Source organism: Marmota monax, unplaced genomic scaffold (genome assembly GCF_021218885.2).
Source record: "Marmota monax isolate L192 unplaced genomic scaffold, Marmota_monax_Labrador192_F-V1.1 WCK01_AAM20220418_F8-fsc00063, whole genome shotgun sequence".
NCBI classification, from domain to species: Eukaryota; Metazoa; Chordata; class Mammalia; order Rodentia; family Sciuridae; genus Marmota; species Marmota monax.
In genome coordinates this window covers 5,624,405-5,649,121 of record NW_026693726.1, presented here as the reverse complement: position 1 = coordinate 5,649,121, position 24,717 = coordinate 5,624,405, and the positions used below count along the sequence as shown (strand labels likewise).

Sequence of the window (24,717 nt, the reverse complement as noted above, 5' to 3'; positions counted from 1 at the left end):
AGCAGTATGGAGACTCCTTGAAAAACTGGGAATGGAACCACCATTTGACCCAGCTATCCCACTCTTCGGTCTATACCCAAAGGACTTAAAAACAGCATACTATAGGGGCACAGGCACATGTATGTTTATTGTAGCACAATTTACAATAGCTTAACTGTGGAACCAACCAAGATGTCCTTCAATAGATGAGTGGATAAAGAAAATGTGGTATATACACACAGTGGAATATTACTCAGCAATAAAAGAGAATAAAATGATGGTATTTGTAGGTAAATAAATAAAAATGGAGAATATAATGCTAAGTGAAGTTAGCCAATCCCAAAAAATTCCAAATGTTTTCTCTGATATAAAGAGGCTAATTAATAGTGGGGTTGGGAGGGGGAGCATGGGAAGATTAGACAAACTCTAGGTGGGGCAAAGGAGAGAGAGGGAGAGAGAGGGGCAGGGAGGGACAAGGGGATAAAAAAAAGATGGTGGAATGAGATGAACATCATTACGCTAAGTACATGTATGAAGAAGACACGAATGGTGTGAATATACTTTGTATACAAGCAGAAATATGAAAAATTGTGCTCTCTCTATATATAATATGAATTGTAATGCATTCTGCTGTGATATATAACAAATTAGAATAAAAAATTTTTAAAAAGATATGCTATGATAATTGCTAAATAGTGGTTGAAATAGGAACTAAAATGCAACTTGGAGAGAAAGAAGAGGAAGAAGAGAACTAGTACTTATTAACTTCTCTGTGCTTTTTAAACACAATAGCTAATCCTCCCACCAAAATATCTGAAAGATAAGTTTAACCAGTTTGCACTTTACAGAAGGAGTCTGACTCTTGAAATGCTAAGAAATATATACCCAGGTCACAAAAGAGTAACTGGTAAACTCAAGCCCAAGTTATCTCACTATGAAGCCCAAAAACTCACATGTGACTTAAATAAAGACACAAATGAGATAATACTTAAAACTCAACAAATGTCAAAATTAAACCATAAAAAAATCAGAACACCATTATAGTTCTAGCAGAAAGATATTAATTTGTGCAATATTGAGCTACTACATAAGAAATCTCAATATTAAGTCCTAATCTTTTAAAAAGAAAATCCTGAATTGTCATAGGAGCAATTTTCATAGCAAATTTACTTTTTTTTTTTTTTTTTGAGATGGGGTCTCACTATGTTGTCCGGGCTCATGTGATTTTCCTACCTCAGCATCCCAAGTAGCTGTGACTACAGGCAAGTGCCACCACACCCAGCTACAGCAAAGTACCTTAGAGATGTTGTCATAAATTTGCCATGCTAAATTTTCAAATTTACTCATACACTTTAATCAAGTCCTCAAGGACATTTCTAAAGTAATCTCATCACTAACAGAGCATTAATTCTGAGACCTGACTAGAGATAATACAGCTATTATGTAATATTTAATAGTCCAAAATGGGAAGTTAATATGGTTCTAAAAATACCAAAGAAACTAATACATAAAAACGTAAACTGTGATCATCAAAAAATTGCTTTTAGTTATGTCTAATTACCTCATACTCTTTGAAAAAAAGAGTTGTGCATTTTGTATCAGATATGGCCTGATGACAAAAATAAGCATCATTTGGTATTTGAGAGCTCTTCATGTTTTAACCTATTCTCAATGATGCAGATTTATCATCTTTTAAACTCCATCACTCATCCCATGACTGATCCAATCACTTAATTTTCAACTACTTTCAGGAAATTTCACCAATAAGTAAATATTCTGAGGATACGGGGAACAGATACTTACAAAAGCATTTCACAAATAATTCTAAGCTCCACCTAGAAGCCTAAGGTACTTAAACTACAACATTTACATAACATATGCACCAAGGTTTCATAACTGCCATATGTCTATGCAGCTCAGTTAACGGAGTTTGTGTAATGTATTCATCAGGAAGAAATCCTGGAAGCAATTTATTGTTTCTCCCCAAGAGAATGATCTTTACATTATCTAGCAAATGTGCACACATATACATACAACAACAACAAAGAAATTGAAAACTTGTGGAAAAGAGAGAACACTTGCATGTTTTTGGTGGGAATGGAAATTAGTACAGCCATTATGGGAAACAGTATGAAGGTTCCCCAGAAAATTAAAAATATGATCCAGTAATCACAATTCCAGATATAGATCCAAAGGAATAAAAATTAGCATGCCAAAAATATATCTGAACTCCTGTGTTCATTGAAGCCACAATAGCCAAGATATGGAATCAACCGAAGTGTCCATTAAAGGATGAATGAATTAAAAAATGTGGCATGTATGTGTGTGTATAATGGAATAAACATTGATCCTTTAAACAGGAGGGAATTCTATCAGTTCTGTCATTTGCATCAATATGGATAAGCCTGGAGGACATTAAGAGAAATGAACCAGGAACAAAAAGACAAATACTAAAGGATTTCACTTATATGTGGAATTTAAAGCATTTGAGCTCATAGAAGTAGAATATAGGATGATGGGTGCCAGACGCTGGAGGAAGGTGGGGTGGTCAGGGGAAAGGAAAATGCTGATCAAGGGATTTGGGAGGAATATGCTATAGTGATCTGTTTTGAAACAGCTAAAAGATTAGATTTTAAATGTTTTTATCACAAAAATAATGAGTATGTGAGGTGACAGACTTGCTAGACTGAATCATTCTACTTTGCAAACATACATCAAAATATCTCATTGTATATATTAGTGGTAACATATATAATTATTATTGATCAATTAAAATTAAATTTCAAAAAAATTAAAACATTGTTGCAAGCACTAGGTAAAAAGAAGAAACGGAGAGCTAAGGTGTGTAACTGATAATCTAGGACCCCTCAAAAAATCATCTTACCTAGAACTATCTAGATAATTGAGGAAAAATATGCTTATGTCAAATATTTGTTAAAAGATTTTACTTAATGAATACTTTGATTATTTCAACACTTTGTAACACTTTTAAATACTTTGACAACACAGGAAAGGTAGATAAAAGTCTTGACATCATGTAAGGAGTACTCAACCCAAGAAAACATGAGCTAAGGATCCATTCTTTGGACTACCCGTGCCTTGGGAAGAAAGAGTGATGATTCATTTAAAATGTAGTAGGATGAATTTGCAAAGCTGCCACCATGGGAAAAGTCCCTTCATGAACCAGGATTGAGTGACACCTGATTGTCCTCATTCCATCCCATCCCTATTAATGCAGTCAGAGTCCCACACCAGCACCTGAAGTGTGAATGACATCAGGAATTTTATGTCATTTCAACTTGTGGCATCTCACTCGAGGAACATTAACTTCTTCTTATAAAGAATAACTTTATTCTTTCTAAATCCTGATGCATTTCTGATCAATCAAAATGCAAACTTATACATCGTATGTCAGTATTAATTGACATGTCATTTTCATCCAGAAAGTACTTCTAATATATAACTTTTTCTTTATGCCACATGATCATCATTGTACTGGTCACTTTTCTGTCACTGTGATAAAAATACCTGAAAACACCAATTTATAAGGAAGAAAGGTCTATTTTGGCTCACAGGTTTAGAGGCTTCAGTCCGTGTCATCCGGCACCGTTGACTTTAGGACTGTCCTGAGGCAGAACATCCCAGGGGAGCACAAGATAGAATAAAGCTGCTCACATCATGGTGGCCAGAAGCAAAGAGAGAGAGGATAGGCTAGGGTCCCAGATGCCAGGCATCAGCAAGCACCATCTAGGTTAATCTCCCCTACCACTTTGAGGTTGAAATTACTATCACAAAGATGTTTTATCCAAGTTAATTTAAAAATACACTTCTAAATGATGGATCAAGCCCAATATCATTATTAGTCTACTCTCTCATTGAACTTATTTTGAACAATATTTCTAAATTTCTTTGATCAAAGTATTTTAATATCATGAGAAGCTTACATACCACGTCTAGAGATAGATTTAAAAGAGAAGGAAGAAAAATCACACAATTTCAAATTATTTCACAGGAGATTTAGGCAGCCACAGGGTCAACCCTTTGGTTACTTAGTCATTATGTTCCTTGGACCAAAATTATATTGACTATCATTCCACTGAGGCAATTTTGCTTTTTTAGGAAATGTCTACATCTCTTCTCATAATTTTGAAATTTGTGGCTACTCTGACTAGCAATACAAGGAAAAACTTGATTTGATAAAATAAAACACCATGGAAGGGTTCAGGTGTTGATTTTGAATTGCACAGTAATTTGCTGGGTATAGAATTATGATACAGAGATCTTTACAAATCTCATTACCTATCCAGGTCCACGATCCCCATCAGCAGCTTAAATGAATGGTTTCTCACGGTTTTTATCTACATTTACCCTCATCAGTTGAATTTGTTCTCATACAAACCATGCCAACTCCACTTAAAAATTGCCTACCCAAATTATAGCTGGTGAGGTTTTTATAAACATACAACCAAGAGTCACAAACATTATAATACATGAGGCTGGAATGATACAATAATAAGGCCCTATATCCCCAGTGAACAATTTTTTCTAACAACCTTGGTATAAACTAATTACACATACAATTATCATTTTTAATATTCATTTAGTTCAAACAATGAATTAGATATTATGATAATATAATGCATGAGCATTTTATTCTTTAAATAAGATGCTTTCCTACTGTGCATCTTAATTGTGGAACAAGGGAAGCGTTCTAACTAAATTCGTTGTTTTAGTATAATCTAAAATTATCTTCTCACAAAAGTGAACGTCCTGGCTATGGGAAAACCCTGGTTATTTCCCCAGAAGCAGAGCCTAAAGCAAGGATTTGAGGGCAAATTTTTTGTTATGGTTCCAGGCTACAAGCCTACTGTGTTTAGGAATGCCACACACCATATTGATTCATCCAAATACTATCTGTCTCTGAAATTATCCCAAATATATTTATTTATTTGCACACACATAATAATCTATTTCAGAACTCCGAATGTAAGTCCATCCCCCAAGAAATATTGTTTGTTCTCAAACAGTAGAAATTGAAACTGAGCCAGGCACTGTAGTGCATGGCTGTAATCCCAGCAGCTCAGGAGGCTGAGGCAGGAGGATTGCAAGTTCAAAGCCAGCTTCAGCAAGAGCAAGGTGCTAAGCAACTCAGTGAGACCCTGTCTCTAAATAAAATACAAAATAGTGCTGGGGATGTGGCTCAGTGATCAAGTGCCCCTGAGTCAATCCCCAGTACCCAAAAAGAAAGAAATTGGCCTAAGACATAACAGAGCACCTCAGCCCCAGAGCCTTCACCACCATACAGCAGAGTTGCCCTATGCCAATGTACAGAAGCAAGGGTGTCTGCATATTGTTAGCTTCTCTTTTGTCCTTTTATTTAATGATCTGTGAATAATTATGACCAGACTGTTCAAGGAAAAAAAAAAAAAGTATGAGGGCCCGGGTTGTGGCTCAGTGGTAGAGCACTTGCCTAGCATGCATGAGATACTGGGTTTGATCCCCAGCACCACATAAAAATAAAACAAATAAAATAAAGGTATTGTGTCCATCTACAACTAAAAAAAAATTTAAAAAGCAGTGTAACCGAAGAGGTTTTAAATGCCATTTACAAAAAAAAAAAAAAAAAAAAAATGCAGTGCTGAGCATGTGATAAAAAAAAAAGCAAGCCATTAGGGAATCATCCTGGAAGTTGAAAGACAATTAATTTTATGTCCCTGGAGGTATCATCAGGAGGTGCTCAAGGACACTGAGGATGAAGATCTGCTGGCCAGGGGACAAGTGAAAGAAGGCCCTTTGACTTCTGAGGCATGGTACACAGGACTGCAGCCCAGGAAGCCTGAGCAGCAACTGCCAAGTAGAAACCGAGAGAAGGAGGCTGAGGCAGGACTTCAGGGGAGTCAAAGAGAACAGGGTTGATGGCTCGTCTGCCATTGTAAGTCAGGGTGCTCCCTTCCACTGTCACTTACTTACATCATGTAAGAAGGAACAAAGGGATGGGACGTCCCTGTTCTCCCCTATTCTGCAGGCCATCACAGGGTACAGAGGTGAGGCTTTCTCTGCCCTTCCCACCAGCCCCATACCCTGAAGGTCCTCGGATTTCATCAACTTGCCAATTGTTCCTCACCTGCTGGGCCCCATCACCCTGTGGAGAGGGCCAGCCTTGGGTGTCCCAGGGTAAGTTTCAAGGATGCAAAAACTGGGACAAGAACCTAGACATAGCCAGCCCAACACGATCGCTCTGCAGGGACAGAGAAAAGGAAACGGGAAACCTCTGCAAAACCAAAATGGCAGCAGTCACTTTAGCACCAGTAGATGCTACAAAGCCAACGCATGCATGCGCTGAGTCAGGATGTGAGAGGTCTTTTTTTTTCCCCCCATTATATTACAGCCATTAACTATAATCCTATGTTTACTTATAAGAAAAAAAATATTTCAAATGTATGACATATAAAGATCATTGTCATGTGTAACTAATTAAAACAAATTTAAAAAATGAAATTAAGAAAAAGAAGAAAAAATATTTTATTAATGACATATATTTAATACATTAAAAATTGTCTGAGATATAGTGTCCCCGTCCTTCTAAACCTGCGGCTCTGCTCATTTTCCTTTGACACATGCAAAGCACCCCAAGTGCAAAGTCTCTATTAGGGACAGGCATCATGGCAATGACTGAGAAATGGCAACTTCCCTCAAGGAGCTCACAGCCCCGTGTGACGGCATCTGGGTCATTAACAACAGAAGAATCATATCTGTCACTGGGCATTTCCTAGATGAAGTTTATTTCATTTTAAAAATTCAATACTCAACAATTTAATGACCTTCTCTAATAAGTGAATTACCGAAGGCTTACTTTAAGAGATATTCAAGCAAATATCGATCTGACTATTAAAGGAAGCTCAGACTATCAGGATAGACAACATTATAAATAGTAAAGTCAAAAATAATGTCAACAAGGAAAATATCTAAACCGAAATTCTATCTTTACCTTTTTTTAAAAAATGGAAGTCTTGTGAGTCTAGGATCTATTTTTATCAAATATTATAAATACCCCATCTATTACCCATCTTCTTCCACAGAGCACAGGGGTATTAGGAATGTAAACACCCTAAGCACAGCACAGTGGGCACATCTGTAATCCCAGCTAGTGAGGAGGCAGAAGCAGGAAAATTACAAGTTCAAGGCCAGCCTCAGAAACTTAGCAAGAACCTGTCTCAAAATAAAATAAAAGGGCTGGGGATATAGCTCAGTATTGGAGTGCTTGCCTAGAATATGCAAGGCCCTGAATTCAATCTCAGTACAGAAAAAGCAAAATGAAGGAAGAAAAACATGTAAATACCCTCGGAAACATTATAATTTAGTTAAGGAAAGGAGATATGCACATAAAATGTTTAAATACATGGATTAATGCCAAATAAATACCAGAAAAATCACAAGCCAGTGCTGATTAATGGCCAAATGAATAAGGGTAGTATTACATTTTACCAAGAAAAAAATCATGAGCACTTCAGATAAGCATATATTTAAGCAAGATCTTGAGGAGGAATAAAATTTGGACACAAATGGGTCAGGAAGGCAAAGGCACTCATATACAAAACTGGAGGGAAAGACCAGAAATAAGATAAAGAGTGGATTATTTGGAATAGAAGAGAAAGAGTAAATGTGGACAACCTTCAATGTCAAGGCAGGAAATTGGAGTTTATCCTTAATAAGGAGGAACCTGAGGATCCCAAGAAAGTGTCTGAGCAAAGATATACAAACTGCTATTTTAAGAGTTTGGCATCACTATGAAAAGGATTTAAAAGAAGCCAGTGAACAAGAAAACCCAGGAATCTTCCCAGGTAGAAGGATCCCAAGTTCAAGGCCAGCCTCAGTAACTTAGCAAGACCCTAAGCAACTTAACAAGACCCTGTCTCCAAAAAAAAGAAAGAAAGAAAGAAAGAAAAGTAAAAAGGCCAGGGATGTGCCTCAGTGGTTAAGCAACCCTGGGTCCTAATACCTGATACAAAAAAAAAAAAGACTAAATCAAGAGGTTTTTTTTATTATTATTATTACTATTCCACCAACAATTCCTTAGACAGCACACTTGAAAAAGAAATTTCACTTGTTCTGAGATGTACTGTTTGTATTTTAATCAACTATGCACTTCATGAAAATGGAAATCTATGTTAAAATATTTTGCTGCAAAGTACATTAGCATAGATCCTAGTCTTTATACATTTCTTATTTTCTTTACCAACAAATTATGATTTAGAGTTTTACATTTCTCTGACAGATTTTATTTTAATTACTAGTCTGGGAAGTGTATGCATTTGCAAGCAACAAATAACCTAGATGGTGGCATCTGATGAATATATTTATGCACATCTTCCAACATTTTCTTCTACTTTAGCTAACACAGACTCCACAGTTAAAAAGATTGACAAAATCAGTAGTCATTCATCCAAAGTCACTCTCTCCCTTAGAGAGCAGGGGATGCAACCCCCTCATTTTAGTTCAGGCAATGTGGCCAGGTCCCACATAAACAAACCATTAGAGCAAAGCCACAAACCTAGTCTTCCAACCTTCAAACCCAGTGTACTTTCTACCACCTGTGTCACCTCAAGCCTGAACACTTTGCAAGTCAAGGAGTAAGACCCACTACGTCAATTTCCCAAGTGGGTTTCAAAGAATACTAATTTCTGAGATGAGGGTTTAAAAGCTTTGTGGTCATGTAAATTTGAGAAAACTAAGTATTTTATTCCTCTCCTGAAGTTTGACAATGGAGATCAGCACACACAAAAAAATTGCTATAATTTGGGTATACTTTGTCCCCTCAGATTCCTGTGTTGGAAACGTGGCCCTCAGTGTGGTGACAGGGAGGTTGTTATGTCACTGGAGGCACTGCCCTTGGAAGGGATTAAATGGTTCTCACTGAATCCCAGCAGGGCTCCGGTTTTCTGTCTCATCATGTGACCTCTCCCTCTCATACACACACCCACCATGTCATCTGCCATGAGGTGATGCAGCCAAGAGGGGCCCTGGCCAGAGCTGTAGCATGTAGTTTGAGTTTTCAGCTTCTAAAGCTGTCAGCTAAATAAATCTCTTTTCTTTATGTTACCCAAGTATTTGTTATAGCAATAGAAAATAGACTAATACAAAAGGCTAAAGAAAAAGTTTAATGTTGAGAACAGCATTTCCTGAACTCATTTGGTCAGAGGAACGTTTTTTGTGTGTGACTCTTATAAATGTTCTGTACCTTCTCTGACCACTCTCCCTCCTCTTTTCCTTCTACTTCCAGTAAAATGAGATTCCTTCCTCCAGAGTTCAAACACACCCCGGAATCTTCCCACTCCAGGCTCTTAGACCTACCGTCTCTCCCTAAGGGGCTTGACTCTTCAAAGCAATCTTCCCTGACCACCACTCTCCTACAAGGGGTTCTACTTTTTCTTTTTCTTCATAGCCCTCATTCAATATCACATGATGTACTGTCTGCCTCTTGCACTAAAATAGAGGCTCCTGGAGACAAGAACTTTGTCCTGTGCGTCACTATAATCCCAGCTCCTGAAACACTGGGAATAGGAGTGCACTAAATGTTTGTTCAGTCAATGAATGAATAGACCAATGAATGCAGTCCATGAAACCAGTGTTCTGTAGAACATGGAGCGTTGCTGCCATACCAAGACAGCAGAAATGCACTCATTAGAAATGCCACTCCCCAGGCCCCACCCTTGACCTACTGAATAGACCCACAGGACTGAGCCCAGCAATGTGGGTTGGAACCTCCAGGTGATTCTGATGCTCACCAGTGTTTCAGAACCACTGGTATAAATCATCTTTAAGATAAATCCAGCCCACAAAAGTCTAGAGTTCTTTTATTAATGAGCAATTCTCTTAAGGTGCTTTGAGCATTTCACAGGGAGATGGACTAATTTCTCAAGTTTCCTTAGGGTCTTAAGATTATATTATATGACAACATACCACTTGCCCCTCCAGTAACAACAAAACTCTAATTAACACACGATGTCCCACTGAGAATTAATCAGCTTAACAGCTACCCCAACACACTTGAGGGCCATTTTACTATCTGCTATGACTAAGAAAACTCAGTTACCCTCAAATTAAAATTCTCTAATGAAGGTTACATTCATCCAAAATAAGAAACAGCCACACACACACACACACACACACACACACACACACACCTTTCTCACCATGAATTAATCACTTGATTATATTCCCAATAATACTGCAGAAAACTCAGTTAATTTTAATATTAGGGAATAATCTGGAGGATATTTTGTATGCACTCATTTTTATCTATTTTTACTTTCTGTTGACTGAAAATGGACAATGAGATAATTTTTGATTAAAAGAAATCACTGGAAAATGTCAAGCAAGCAAGCACATAGAATACCAAAAGCCTGGGGCATAAGGATCGTTTACAAGTCACAGTGCCTTGTAAGGCCTTCGACATCCTGGCCCAGGCACACTGCCATGTTCGTGCAGAAAGATGCTCTGCTCTGCTTTTCACACTTCCCCATAATCTCCATTTCCATCATACCCCTCTCTGCCTTTCTGGCCCAGCCCACTCCTGTCCCTCAAACAAGAGGGAGTCAAGACAACAGCAACTACCATGCCAGGTAACAAGGCTGGGTCCCTCTTAGGAGTATGACAGCATCAATGACAGGACTGGCCACCAGCAACAGAAGCAGCACTGACTTGTGCTGCTGTCATCTTATTTGTGTGTATTTCGTCTCCTGAGATAATCTCTAGTTTTAATAAAAGAATAAGACTGGGACTTCAACATTGCTGCATCCTCCCTGGCCAAACCTCCAGAATCTGCCATCTCACATCTTTGGTTTGTCCCTGGGCTTCAGTGATATCCAAAACTCAAGTTGAAAGATCATCTTTTTGGTTCTCAAGGAATTCTACTAGTCAGGTAGAACCCAAGCTCACCTCCTGATCTTCCTATTGAGAAGAGAGGTGAGAGGTAGAAATTTGCATGAGCAGCTAGCGAGTAATTTGAGGAGATGGAATCTTGACGATAGAAAGGGTGGGGGGGGTGGTTGATCAGGAGACACTGCAGTACCTTCTTTGCAGAAGCAGGTCAGAGACCCGGTGAAAGTTTAAGTCTGGCCAGGAATACATAAGACTCTCAACAGTCCTCTGGGACTAGACATTAAAATTCCCAAGAAAGAAACTGGGCACAGGGGCTCATACCTGTAATCACAGCAACTCAGAGCTTGAGACAAGAGGATTGTGATTTGAGGCCGGCCTCAGCTTCATAGCAAGACCTTATCTCAAGAAAAAGAAAATTCCTAAGAAAGGATGAAAGATGCAATCAGGTTTGGAAGCAAAACATTTCTGATAGGTTCCAAGATCTACACCTTAAAAAATCAAGCAAGCCATGGGTTTCTTGTATTTTCTGCGTTTATTTCCTGATGTTCTGTCTCAGTATTCGTGAATGTCTTTTGCAAGGTGCACCTCTTCACATGCCAAAGCAAAACAAGGGAAGGGGATGATCTGCTCCATGGTCACCAGCATCCCAGGTACGAGGCTACACTCCACCCTTCCTCAGGGAGAAGTATGATATTAGTGCTGTGTTGTGGTTTGGATGCAAAGTGTCTCCCAAAAGCTCACAATTGAGACAATGCAAGAGGGTTCAGAAGGGAAATGATTGGGTTATGAGAGCCTTAACCCAATCAGGGAATTAATAACCTGGTGGGATTAATTGAATGGTAACAAAAAGCAGGTAGGGTGTGACTAGAGGAGGTGGGGCATTGGGAGCATGGCTTTGGGATATATCTTGCAAGTGGAGCGCTCTCTGTCTCTCTTCTTTCTGATCATCATGTGAGCTGCTTCCCTATGCCACATTCTTCCACCATGATGTTCTGCCTCAGCGGGAGCCCTGAAGAATGGAGCTGGCTGTCTATGGACTAAGACCTTGGAAACCATGAGCCTTCAAATAAACTCTTTCTCCTCAACAATTGTTCTGGTCAGATCTTTTAGTCAGAGCAGTGAAAAAGCTGGTTAAAACATGCTGGAATAAAATTGAGGCATCTCAGGCAAAAAAGGAAGGTGAGCCTGTCTGTCAGAGTCCTCTCCATGAGGTCCTCACCCCTCCTGCATAGAAACCTTGACACTTCTGACTTTAAGGTGAGCCTTCCTGGTCACTCATGGCTTTGCTAAGAGAAATGTGTTCATTTCTGGATGCTAACATCTCCTCACCAGAGAATAACGGTTGTCACTCAAGCTCTGGTCCAACCACAGGGATCAACCATTGGGCAGAAAAGGTGACAATCAAAACTTAGAGTTTGGTTGAGTGCACAAGCCAAACCTAAGAGCCACTATTCAGGATCCTGTCCTGGTTCAAAGTCTTGACCATTGGGTTTTCATGCCATTGTGCATGATGTTCCTCCCTGAAACTGTGATATAAAGTCAGCACATCAGCCTTCTGATGTGGGGGTGGGGTGGCTACAAGAATCAATATTCAGGACATTATCTATTGAAGCACAAATTGACAAGTTGTGTTCCAAAAGATTACTTGTCACTAGCCACAGCCTATACTGCTGGACTGCTCGTAACCAACCTTTCTAAAATACAACTTGGAACAAGAGGATTTCTAAAGCAAACAAAAGAAAGAAAGAAAAAATAAAACTCTCACTGGTAAATCCCAGTAACTACTCCGTGTTCTCAAATATACTGCCACCAGCTTCCCAGAAACTCCCAAGAGAAAGCACCTCCTGGTTCCTTTTCCCCAAGACACAAATTGGCTTTTGATAGACCTCCATGACCCCAAGAAAAGAGCTATTTCTAGTTCCATAGATCAAATCACTCAAATACATTAATTATATGCTAAATGTATTTAAATTATATTACAACTAGGCAGAAGGCAGAGACACAATGAATTCTAGTGTGAAGAATATTGGTGCTAATTTTCATGAAATTTCCCATAGACATAAAGTTACAAAATACCTTAGATTTTGAACCCAACCCACAACAATCAAACTTAGCAGTTGGGCACAGGGGTGCACTCCTATAATCCTAGAGGCTCAGGAGGCTAAGGCAAGAGGATTGCAAGTTCAAAGCCAGCCTCAGCAACTTATTGAGGACCTGTCTCTAAATAAAATACCAAAAAGGGCTGGGGATGTGGCTCAGGGGTGAAGCATCCCTGGTTCAATCTCTGATACCAAAAAAAAAAAAAACAATCAACATAGCATGCAGTGTTATACACCAGTTTCCCTCATTTAATACACCTTCTGAGAAATGGGAACAAGTTCCAGAACAGAACTGAGAGGCCCAGAGCTCTATATCACAGAAGTTTGAGAAATGTAGAGGAGCTACTCATGGCAGATGAGAAGCAAAATAAAAGAAGCCACAGTCCCTCCTTTGAACAGAAACTTGTCTCTGGCTAGGATTTCTGCAGGACAATCATTTCCAAACCTGAGAGATCAATGAGATCATCTATGAAGGTTTTATAAAGTACACATTGTAGGATTTGATCACAATCTACCAAATTAGACCTCCCAGAGTGGGCCCAGGAGTCTGCATTTTGAAAGATGCTTCTCGGGTGATTCTGATGTTCCACTCTGGGGCTTGCCATATCAGAATCATGAACCAGCATGCCCAGTTCTCAAAGATCCTTTCAGCCTTGGCTCATGCATTGTTTCCTCTTAAAAGATCTTCCTGTCTAAGCATCCCTTCCCCAAATGCAACGCTATTTGTAGCACTGTCCCTGCTGTGTAATTATTTATTGGTTACTTATCTATGGTTTGTCCATCCCTGGAAGTCTGTAATTTCCATGAAGCCCATCCTATTCCTGCCACACCCCAGCATACAGCTCAGAGCATGCATGCATCACCCTTGATAAATGAAAACACATGGTCACCATGAATCTCATTTCATCTTATTGCCACATGTATAATACAGGTGGAGCACAAGTCGTTATTCCCAAGTTGATGAAATAAACCAGAATATGAGTGTCTCAAGGTCCCAAAGAAGCAAGTGGCAGAAGCAAGTCTAATACCCAGGCTGAGGCTTCAGGCTCCACCTCCATTCCCTTTCCATTGTCTCATACTACCCTCTCCCCTTCAAAGAATATCAAAACTTGGCTTTAGTTTATTAATATTAAACTCACAGAAGAGTCAGCACCTGTGTCTCCAAGTCATTTTTATTTGTGTGAGAAGCAACTGTGCAATTTGGAAACATAAGCCCCTGAGGACAGAAAAAAACCTCGAACACATTCTATTCCTTTAACAAAGAAACAAGTAACTCACAGAGGGTGGGCAAATGGAAATGCGTTAGAAAATTCTAGCATCATGAATTCTAGTAAAAAGCAGACGCATGATACAATGGGAAGACTATTTAGTTATGAAGCAACTTCTCAAAAAAACTGCTAGTAAAAGCATCTTTAGCCAGAAAGAAAAGAAAAGCTCATTCAGTTGAAACTTGGAGTACAGAGGGAAGGCTAATGAATTAAATATCAGGAGTTTGCTCTAACCTAAATAATCTATAAGAAACTAAAAGGGATATTTAAAAAGAAGAAATTCGGCAATTAAATGGATAAAAACATAATAATCACATTAAAATGACTGAACTGGCTGTTAAAAATCTGATTTTAACAATAATGAAATTAGGGGCTGGAGATACAGCTCAGTTGGTAGAGTGCTTGCCTCGCATGCACAAGGCCCTGGGTTCAATTCCCAGCACCACCAAAAAAAAAAGGCAGGAGAACAATAATGAAATTAGAAAGTCATCCACTAGGGAGTAGCAATACTTTGTTAACACAGTCTTTGATATAATTGCTCAATACCCGGAAAAATTATATTTTATCACAACAGTAGGTTTGTGTTGTACAAAGGCACAAGGGGAATTGGTTGCTACCTATTAGCACACTGGCAATTAATTTTTTTTTAAAGAAACCAGTGAATTTTCCTAATTATATTGACACACAAAAAAAGTATGTCTAATGAAAATCTCACAAAAGAAAGGATAGTAACAAATTAGGTAATAAAACCAGCAATAAAATATCTGGCCATTTTAGAAGGGGAAAAAATGGGGTTTTATTGAGTAAATTAGCAGACATAGTAACCTCAGAAAGCATTTGGCTGTAGGCCTCCCAGGGTCTTCTCTGAAACATTAATTCAGATTGACTCACATTAGAGCAGTCAAAAGACTTTAAATCAGTAGGAGTAAATTAAAGCAAAGGGTAATAATCAACCAATAATGTTCTAAGAGGTAGGGAAAGTCCCAGTGGGAGCCTACAGATTCGGTAGTAAGCTTGAAGTGTGACATTGATGAAAGGATTAATAGCCCTCAAATTAAAATCCCAAATGATGCCAAATAAAAAAAAGGAGAAGTAAAATCAAAAAGGAGAAAGTCATTTATTGGCCCAATTTTGTGATCAGTGAGAATAAATACCCAGAATTTAAATATACATTAACAGATGGATAATCCCTTAAGAGCTCATACAAAGTATAAATTTTACTTATCTTACCTAAAAAAATTCAGAGTAAAGCAAACAACTTTATTGTAATATTAGAAATTCACTTTTCAAGCTTGCCCTAGCTGCTAGAGAAGCTGAGGCTGGAGGATTCCTTCAGCCCAGAAATTCCAGGCCAGCCTAGGCAACATAGTAAGACCCCATCTCAAAAGAAAGAATTCACCTTTATCTTCCCACCCTCAAAAAATAATGGATTCTGGGACTGGGGTTGTGGCTCAGTGGTAGAGCACTTGCCTGGCATGTGTGAATCCCTGGGTTTGATCCTCAGCACCACATATAAATAACCAAATAAAGTAAAAAATACATTGGCAACTAAAAAACAACTTTTAAAAAAAATTATGGATTCTAAGTTTTTATGTTTGCCTTATCCATTTTTCTTAAAACAAGGCAAACTTACAGATTCAAAAATGAGTCAACATCATCTGAAAACAACTGATTAAATAAAATGTACAATAATCGACCTGTACTTTTTAGGTCAATAATTCATATCGATTGACAACTTATCTTTTAAATATCTAAAAGGACATCAACACTTTTTTATCCTAAATATAACTGCCACTAATACAAGTGTGAACATTTTGTTTGGCATATAAATTTTTTAAAAAATAAAAAGGGATAGAGCTGGGCATAGGGGTGCACACTTGTAATCCCAGCAACAAGAGTGAAACAGTAGGATTGAAAGCTTAAGGCCAGCCTGGGGAACTTTGTAAGACCCTGTCTCAACATTTTTAAAAATAAAAAAAGAACAAGCCATCTATCAGAACGTAGTCAGATTTGCCAAAAGAAAATGTGAAAAGCCATAGAATCATTTGAGTCACTTAATATCAACTTAGTCAGAATATTCAAACACACTGCCTTCCCAGGGTTATCTATAAGATGTTAATTATAATTACCATACCATCATTATTATGCCATGTTAATTATTATTATCACTATCATTGTTATGCTATCTTCCACACATTGAGATATGTGGAAGGTTGGGGAATGAGAGTGCAGTTTTGTCTTTGCAATGAGAAGGTTGAGCATTGCTCCTATTACCCTTCTTCTGGCAATCAACAGCATCATCTGCAAGCTGACAAGACAAGCGCAGAGCAGCGCAATGTGGGACACCACTCCAGTGACTGACTCACAGATAACTCATGCCCATGATCACAAGTCTCATTAATATCGGGCTATGCCTGAACAGGAGGGTTCACCAACTACAAACACAAGATGACCCCCACCACGGATTACACTGTGTACAGTGAAGTACGTGAGTGTGGTTTACCTGTCTGAACTCCACACCAGGACAGGGGGGGTTCCAGGGCTCTACACCCAGGAACGGGTCTGAGAGCTTGAGAAGCCACTGCACATAGTGGTACCAGCCAAGCTGCAGGTCAAGGCAACAGAAAGCAACATTCAGCAGCCTGGAAAAGTCACAGTTAAGATCCCAAGGAAGCAGCCCAATAGAATCCTCAGGGACTGGGCAGGGAACAGGAAGTGAGGCTCTAGGCAGTGAGCATAATTGTGGGGATGGCAGATAGATTAGGACAGAGCCAGCCGTGGACAATTGAGATAGGCAGAGATTATCTGAGACCCTTGAAAGGTGCTACTAGAGTTACCTGTAGCCTTAACCGTGGCTAGGAAGTGAGCTGGTGGGGTCCTGTACCAGACAGAAGAAAGCCAAATCATTACAAACACTGAGAACTTGCTGATAAAGAGACATCATGGAGCTGGTACGGGGCACAGGCCTGAAATCCCTGGCTTGGGAGGCTGAGACAGGAGGATCCTGAATTCAAAGCCAGCCTCAGCAAATGCGAGGCACTAACATCATGGCATGAATCATAAGGGTCACTGATAGGAATCCAAACTCTATTTCAGACATCACTTTCAAACCCTTTAAGCAACCCCTTTTATAAGAGTAATTAAATAGAAAAAATTGATTACTTGAGTTCTTTTCTCTGTCCATGTGAAGTCTGAATGGATCACCAGTGAATGGACAATAAACTGACTAAAGTTAGACAAAGAAGGAGGAACAAGAGGCTTTCATGATAATCTATAAATTATTACTTGACCCTGAAAATGTAAGAATTAGAAGAAATTTAAAAATTACTACTCCAGCTATGGTGAGATCAAGTCATATTTCTAGAGGACAGTCCAAAAATGTTACACAGCTATTTCTTTTATTTCGCCTTCTATACCTTCAACTCTAATACACACAGATGCTCACGTGACCAAACACGGACCATGCACCCTCTAAGAGAGACATGAAGCAAGAAGGCTCATTCTGTTTGTAGGACCTTGACCCTCTGCTTCTTTATATAATCCCATTCATAATAAACCAAACAAAGCAACATATCAGGGGGTGGATTACCCATGAAGTCGAAGACAAATCCCAGGAACCACAAAGGTTCTGGAATTACCCTCATGCAATCAGATTTTGCTGATTAGAGACCTAGTCCAAGAATTGTAAGTCTTGCATAGGACAGAAAAGGCATAAAAACAGCTTATGTGTTTAGGGCTAACTCTCTATGCTTCTTAGCAATTAAACTTGATTATAGCCAACAGCTCCCATCATAATTATCAGAAGCCCATAGCAAGAGCATCTCGTTAGGAAGCTATTTATAACCTGAAAGCTTTGTCTTCTTTCTCCCCAGGAGAACTCTTCATTTGGAGTGAGGATATCATCAGATACCCCAGGCACAATGAAGAACAGACTCCGTGCATCACTGGGGATGGAGGTGACGGATGCCTGCAGAAGAGGGGCCACCCAGGCAAGAACACCCTAATGCAATGAGATCCATAAGGCTTGTACCTTCTGGCTCAGAGTCAGCTGGACACACAGCATCCTGAGCAGGTGTGGTCAACATAGGTACATTAAATTCAGCTTGTGAGTCAGCCAACCCATTCAGAAAAGCCACAAGAAGAGTTGTACCTGCCAGCTGCAACGAAAGCTAACACCCCTCTCTTCCTCAACAGGATTAATTGGGGGGTGGGGCGGGGGGAGTGGCCACTTGGAACTGAACCCAAGACCTCCCACATGCTAGGAAAGTGTTCTATCCCTGAGTTACATCCCCAGCTTTTTTTTTCTTTTTTTTTTCTTTTTCTTTTACTTTGAGACAGTCTCATTAAATTGCAGAGCCTAGCCTCAAACTTGTGATTCTCCTGCCTCAGCCTCCCAAGTAGCTGGGAGTAATGATGAGCCACCTGGCTCTATGATTAAAGTAATGACAGCCCACATTTTTGAGTGTTTAATCATATGGTAAGCCAAGCACTGTCTTAAAAACATTGCACACCTTAACTCACAATGGCTCACTTTGATCTCTGTGCCAATAAAGTCATAGAGAGGTCACAGAACCTGCCCTGGTTTATACCACTGACCAGGGCAGAGCTGGGATCCAAGCTCTGAGTTAGCCACAAGATTCAACTACCTCACATATGGTATAATCCACATTTATAACTCAGGAGGTCTAGAAGAAGTCACATAGAGTTCTAAGAAAACCCTTGAGACCCTCTAATTCAGTTCCATCTGTTCACAAATGCAAAACCTGAAATCCGGAGATGTCCCATGACATTGTCCTATGAAGGTCACTCAGCTGAAAACCATCTCAAGACATCAGAAATAAATGGGGCTAAAGAAATCATCAAATTAGTGTGTATGTACAAATATATAACACTGAATCCCTCTATTAATTATAATGCACCAATAAAACCATGAATGAAAAAGAAATCATCAAACCAGATTTTAATATCTTGAGGATCAGAAGCTGCTTCTTAGGGTTAGTTTTAGAAACACAGTATTATAGTGACTGCCTTCTCTCACTGTTCCAGTCCCTTACCAAGTTTTTACAAACCAGGGATTCCATTAGAAGCCATCTTTTACAGAAAAGGAAACTAAGGATCTGAAAAGTTATGTGATTTGGTCAAAGTCATGTCAGAAATTACACTGGAGTTTGTGTCAAATTACAAATTAACAATCGGGTGTGATGGTAGATGCCTGTAATACCAGCTACTTAGGCGGCCAAGGCAGAAGGATCAAAAACTCTAGGCCAGATTGGGCAAGAAGCAAGACACTGTCTCAAAATAAAAAACAAAAAGGGCTGGGGATGTAGCTCAGTGGTAGAACACTCCTGGGTTCAGTTCCCAATGTTGAAAATTTTTAAAACCCAAATTAACCAGAGATAAATGTGTATTATGTGTTTCATATATAATATATATATACATATATGTGTATGTGTGTATATATGTGTGTGTATGTGTGTGTGTATCCATCTCTACAAAACTGGATGACCTGCCAAGTTTAAGTCCTAATAAATTATTTCCAAGGCCATATGAGTCTCATATAAATGAATAAATAAGTGCCCCATCAGAATTCATTTAATCCATATGAGGGTATTAAAGACCTCTCTCTCTGACAACAATGGCTCTAGGACCTAAGAGACTTTGCAAATGGAGATTATTAGTCCAATCACTACACATTGATCGGAAATTGATTAAAAGCCAGGAAATTTTAAGATCTGAGATAGTCCACATAGTCTTCTTCATTTAAATTTCTCCCCTCTCCTTACTCAAAACAAAAGCATCTTAAAACTTGTATGCCTTTCATAAGAACTTAGGACAGGTTTTATAGAGGAGAACATTGCACACCCAAGACACTGAACCCAGAAAATGCCATCCATCGCTCCCCATCTTGCATTTACCATTGCCCACCACCAATTCTAATTAAAGAAACTAAGGCAAATTTTCTTTTGAGCATTTCACAATCATGAAATAAATGAGGATATTTTAAAGAGCTGCAAGACCAAATTTTAGAATCATCATTCTAAGATTTATATATCTTTTGTTTACATAAGTCTTTCTCACAGATAATTTTTCAGACTTTTCTCAGGAAGATTTTTGCATCTTGTTAAACACTGCTGCTGTCCTGCACCTAAAGAGAAGCCATTAAAATGCAGTGCAAATCAGGACACGTTCTTCTTTCAGCCGAGATTAAACACCAGAGACATAAGCATATTTCTAGGCAAATATCTTTCATTCAATAACATAAAGAGACTTTGGAAATGCGGATTGTTGGCCTCTCAATATGCATTGATCAGAGGTTGGTTAAAAGACAGGCTGTTCAAGATCTGTGATTCATTCCACCTAGTTTTGTTCATTTCAGTTTCTCCCTTCTTCTTACTAAAAACAAAGGCATCTTAAAACTTCTATGACCTTCATGAGAATTCAAGACCAAAAACACATTAGGAAAAACACCTGACAAGACCAAATATTATTATTATTAAAGTAATAACTAAGAATATAACTGAGAATTCAAACATGTTTGGAAGTCAGGAACTGTATGATTCAATTCCAGACACTTGCAAATTATGTAATTTCATTCCACTGAGAATATTAATTTCATGAATATGCTTTTTACTTTTACACAAGAGTAACCTACACCTGCCTTTCTCAGTTATATTCGGTAACAGGGATTAGCGTTTTTACAGGGTGACAGTTTCACAAGCAATCAAAACTCCCAGAAGGGGAAACAGACTCCAATTTACCATCAGGTGATATGCAGCTGCCGGGAAAAGGAGCAAAAGGAATGTCTGATTCCCCAGGGACACCTGTCACTCAGCAACAGGGCTCAAATCACCAAGGGCTGGAGAAAGTACTCAAGCGACATGCTTCTGACAGCTCGAAGAAGAGTAAAACAGGCTGCAAATCCTCTTCAGAACCGAGTCCCACATTACAGAAAAAGACTACATCAAGTCAGGACAGAAAAACATAGAACTAAAAAACTAGGGAGTTTAAAAGGCAAGGGGTCTAAGAAAACTCCTTCCTTTATAGAGACTGAAATTTTAACACTCAGCCAAAGTCACAGCAGAAGTTGATGAACTTTTTTTCCCTGTCCTCCCCTCTCCATAAGGTCCATGTTCAAAGCTTCTTCAGTTTTGCATAAAGACTTGAGCCCTGCTTTCACTGCTTTTTAGATGACCTTGAGAACATCACTTAACCTTCACTTATCTATAACATAGGGGAGGGGAATAGCTGGGGCTTGGAGTTGTACAATGCATAAAATAAAAATGAAGTATTTAGCACAATGTCTGGCATATTTTAAACACTAAAAATATTTGCTGTAAAAACAATTCTTGTTAGACTTCCCCTTTGAAACCCATTTGATTTTTTTTTTAATTAAGCTCTCATCTATTTTTAAGAGAAAGTAGGTCTTATGACTGTGCCTTAAATCCACCCCACATCTCCTCTGGAGGGCCAATTATTTGACTGATGAGCTCTGTTTAGAATGCTGATTAATTGCTGCATAGTTTTCCAGAATTTCTTGCCTCCATGTTTTCTTTTACTGAAGTCACCACCACCACAAGAGAGTTCATATATGGGGGGGACATCCCACTTTCCTTAGTTCACATACACACACACATACACACACTTACATCAGGATTATAATATTCCCAACTCCAAGAAGATGATCCAGAAGATTTCTACAATTAAACTCATCTTAAGTTGATGGGAACTAAGTCACCATAGAAACCAAAAAGCCTTGAAAATCTTTTCACCCTCTAAAAATAATACACTATAGCACATTATACATCTCCTATAATCTTCTAATAGCACACTATAGTATAGCCACTACAGTACCTAATAAGCAAAGATGCAGAAATGAGTAATGCATAAATAATTTCTGTTCCCTATCTCTTGCTCGCTAGAAAACCTTTCTATTTACAAAAAACTTTTTCCCCCCTGCGTCTCCTCCATTCGCATGTTCAATACTTTTCTGATTCTACAATCTGGAAAAGTTTCAAGATACAAGGAACTCAAGATACAGAGTAATTTGAAAGCTTAATTAGAAAGAAGTTTAGAGCATCACTATTAATAGATCTTTGTTGGATAATTATTTGACAGGGGTAGGAGTTCTCCTGGGCACTGTAAGATATTTATCAGCATCTCTGGCCTAACCATCACTAAATGCCAGTGGGCCCTCTCCAAGTTGTGATAATCAAAAATGACTCTAATGCTGCCAAAAGTTCCCAGGGGAGAAGGGCAAAATTCACCCTGAGAACCACTGGTTTGGAATGACAAGAAATGCAGTTTCCCATGGGAACTGAGGTTCAGAACCTGCAGTACCTAAAAATTGCAAAGTTTTGGAAAAGGACCACCAGGCAGCTGTGGAATCCCCATCTCTTTTACTGTGTGGAATCCCCGTCTCTTTTTCTCCAGCAAAGAGGAAGTGAAAACACAAGGCACACGTACAAACTACTTGCAGGAGCAACCAACACAGTAGAACACGATGATTCCCCACAGTCTCTCCTCCAAAGAGGCCAAACTCTTTCCCCAAATACCCATGTACCAGTCTTCACCATTAGTTCTCTCCCAGAAGGCTTTAGTACTAAAACATCTGCTCTAAAATCCACATTGCCTCCTTCTTTCCAAATCCCTCTCTCTCCTTTTTAAAAACACACTCAAAAGCAATGAAAAAACCCACACTTGATAAGAAAATTCTCACAGTTGAAAAACACACACACATTATTTTCCTTTCCTGTCCAATTACCATTTCTACAATTGGGGCTGAGTGAGAGGAGACATCTCAGGAGACATCTTGGCTTGAACCCTACTGCGGGAAAGAACCTCAACCCACTGGGCTAGCACATCCCTTTTCTGTCTGATCATTCTTTGCAATTGAAAAACTTTTTTGATTCTCATTCTCCAGAACTATTTCCAATACAGATATCACATTTATCTAACACCAAGTTCAATTCACTGCTGACATTTCTAGATTGTCAAGAAAGAGAAGACGCATAGTGTGTGGGTTTGGTTATATTTCCCCTTCCAAGGATCACACAGCTTGTAGACTCAACTCTGACACAAAAGCTCCACTCCCAGAGGGAAAACCAACAACACAGAGTCTCCACAGCGTGGGGAGGAAGATGGAGAAAGTGGTGCTTCCTTTGGTTCATATCCAAATGGACACCATTTGCTCCAGGTCATTTCTGTCACTGATCTCATTAGTGATTCACAATATCACTCAACTGTGGGATTCTAAGGAGTAGCCAAAGTTTAAGTTTAGCCAGAAGTAGCAAGTGACATCTTGCTTTTGCAAATGGTTGCAATCAGCAGCTGGTTTTACCAGTGGTGGTTCCATCCCCAAACCCAGAGCAAGACTTCGGCCCTGGCAAAGAATGAATGTCTATGGTCTTTTGAATCTTCATGCTCAAAATGTGGTCATTCAGCCAACAGAAATGGGCTCACCTAAAAGTATATTAGAAATGTAGAATTTCAGGCCTGACCCAGACTTAACAGAATCTGCATTTTGACAAGACTCCCTGGTGATTGATGGGCACATTGAAGATTCAGAAGGACCACTTCAGACTACAGAAATAATAAAATTCATAGCAAAATGAGAGGAGATATCAATAAACTCATGCTTAAAATTGTATGACACATATATATCTATATGTGCATATAGATATATTTAATGCTTATATTATTATAAAATTTTGGTGAAATAGAACTTAAGTAATTTCAAACCCATTCTACCTCTGAGTAAATGTTAAAAAAAAAAAAGATGGAGTTACCAAATGGGATTTACTTTGAAAACAATAATCCATCCAGACTTCTGTATCCACGTGTCCCTCATCCACAGATAAATGTATTTGTAGTTTAATATGTACAGAATCGGCAGATTCTGTATCCACAAACTGAACCAACCACTGTTTGAAAAATTTTTAAAAAAATTGTGTCTGTACTGAACATGTTCAGACTTATTTTTCTGGTCATTATTTCTAATACAGTATAACAGCTGTTTACATTGTATTAGGTGTTACATGCAAATCTAGAAGTGATTTAAAGTATATGGAACAAAATAATTTTTAAATAAAATATGTGGGATGTATGGGTGGAGGATATGTACAAACCCTATGCCATTTTATATGAGACTTGAGCATCCGGGGATTTGAGTATCCATAGGAGTCCTGGAACCAATGTCCCCAGATAGCAAAGCAAGTCTGCAGTTACTTCTGAGCATATCCTGGAGTAATCTTTATTCACCAAAAGTCCCACCACAGTCTATGTGGACAAAAGAAGATGAATTGTAGTGAAACCACAATACCACAAGCCCCTCTGTGTCCAAAAAGAGCTTTTTCTATAGTACAAAAGGTGCAAATGTACACTTCATTTAAATATTCATAGAGTAAAGAAAGATAGTCATCAAAGGTTGAATGCAGAAAATTCTGATAACAAGATCTTGGGTCCTCAGAAAATATAATGAATCAGAGTATCAT

The 24,717-nt window shown here is 38.8% G+C and overlaps 1 protein-coding gene and 1 non-coding gene across 3 annotated transcripts in view; one reads left to right on the top strand and one right to left on the bottom strand.

Moving 5' to 3' along the window:
* The window catches only part of Slco5a1 (solute carrier organic anion transporter family member 5A1), a 144,723-nt gene that overhangs the window by 112,075 nt on the left and 7,931 nt on the right, over positions 1–24,717 (bottom strand). The gene's annotated exons all lie outside the window — the stretch shown is intronic.
* LOC124103910 (small nucleolar RNA U13) lies at positions 12,318–12,421 on the top strand. Its single transcript, XR_006855314.1, has one exon. It is a non-coding gene; the product is annotated as a small nucleolar RNA U13 (small nucleolar RNA).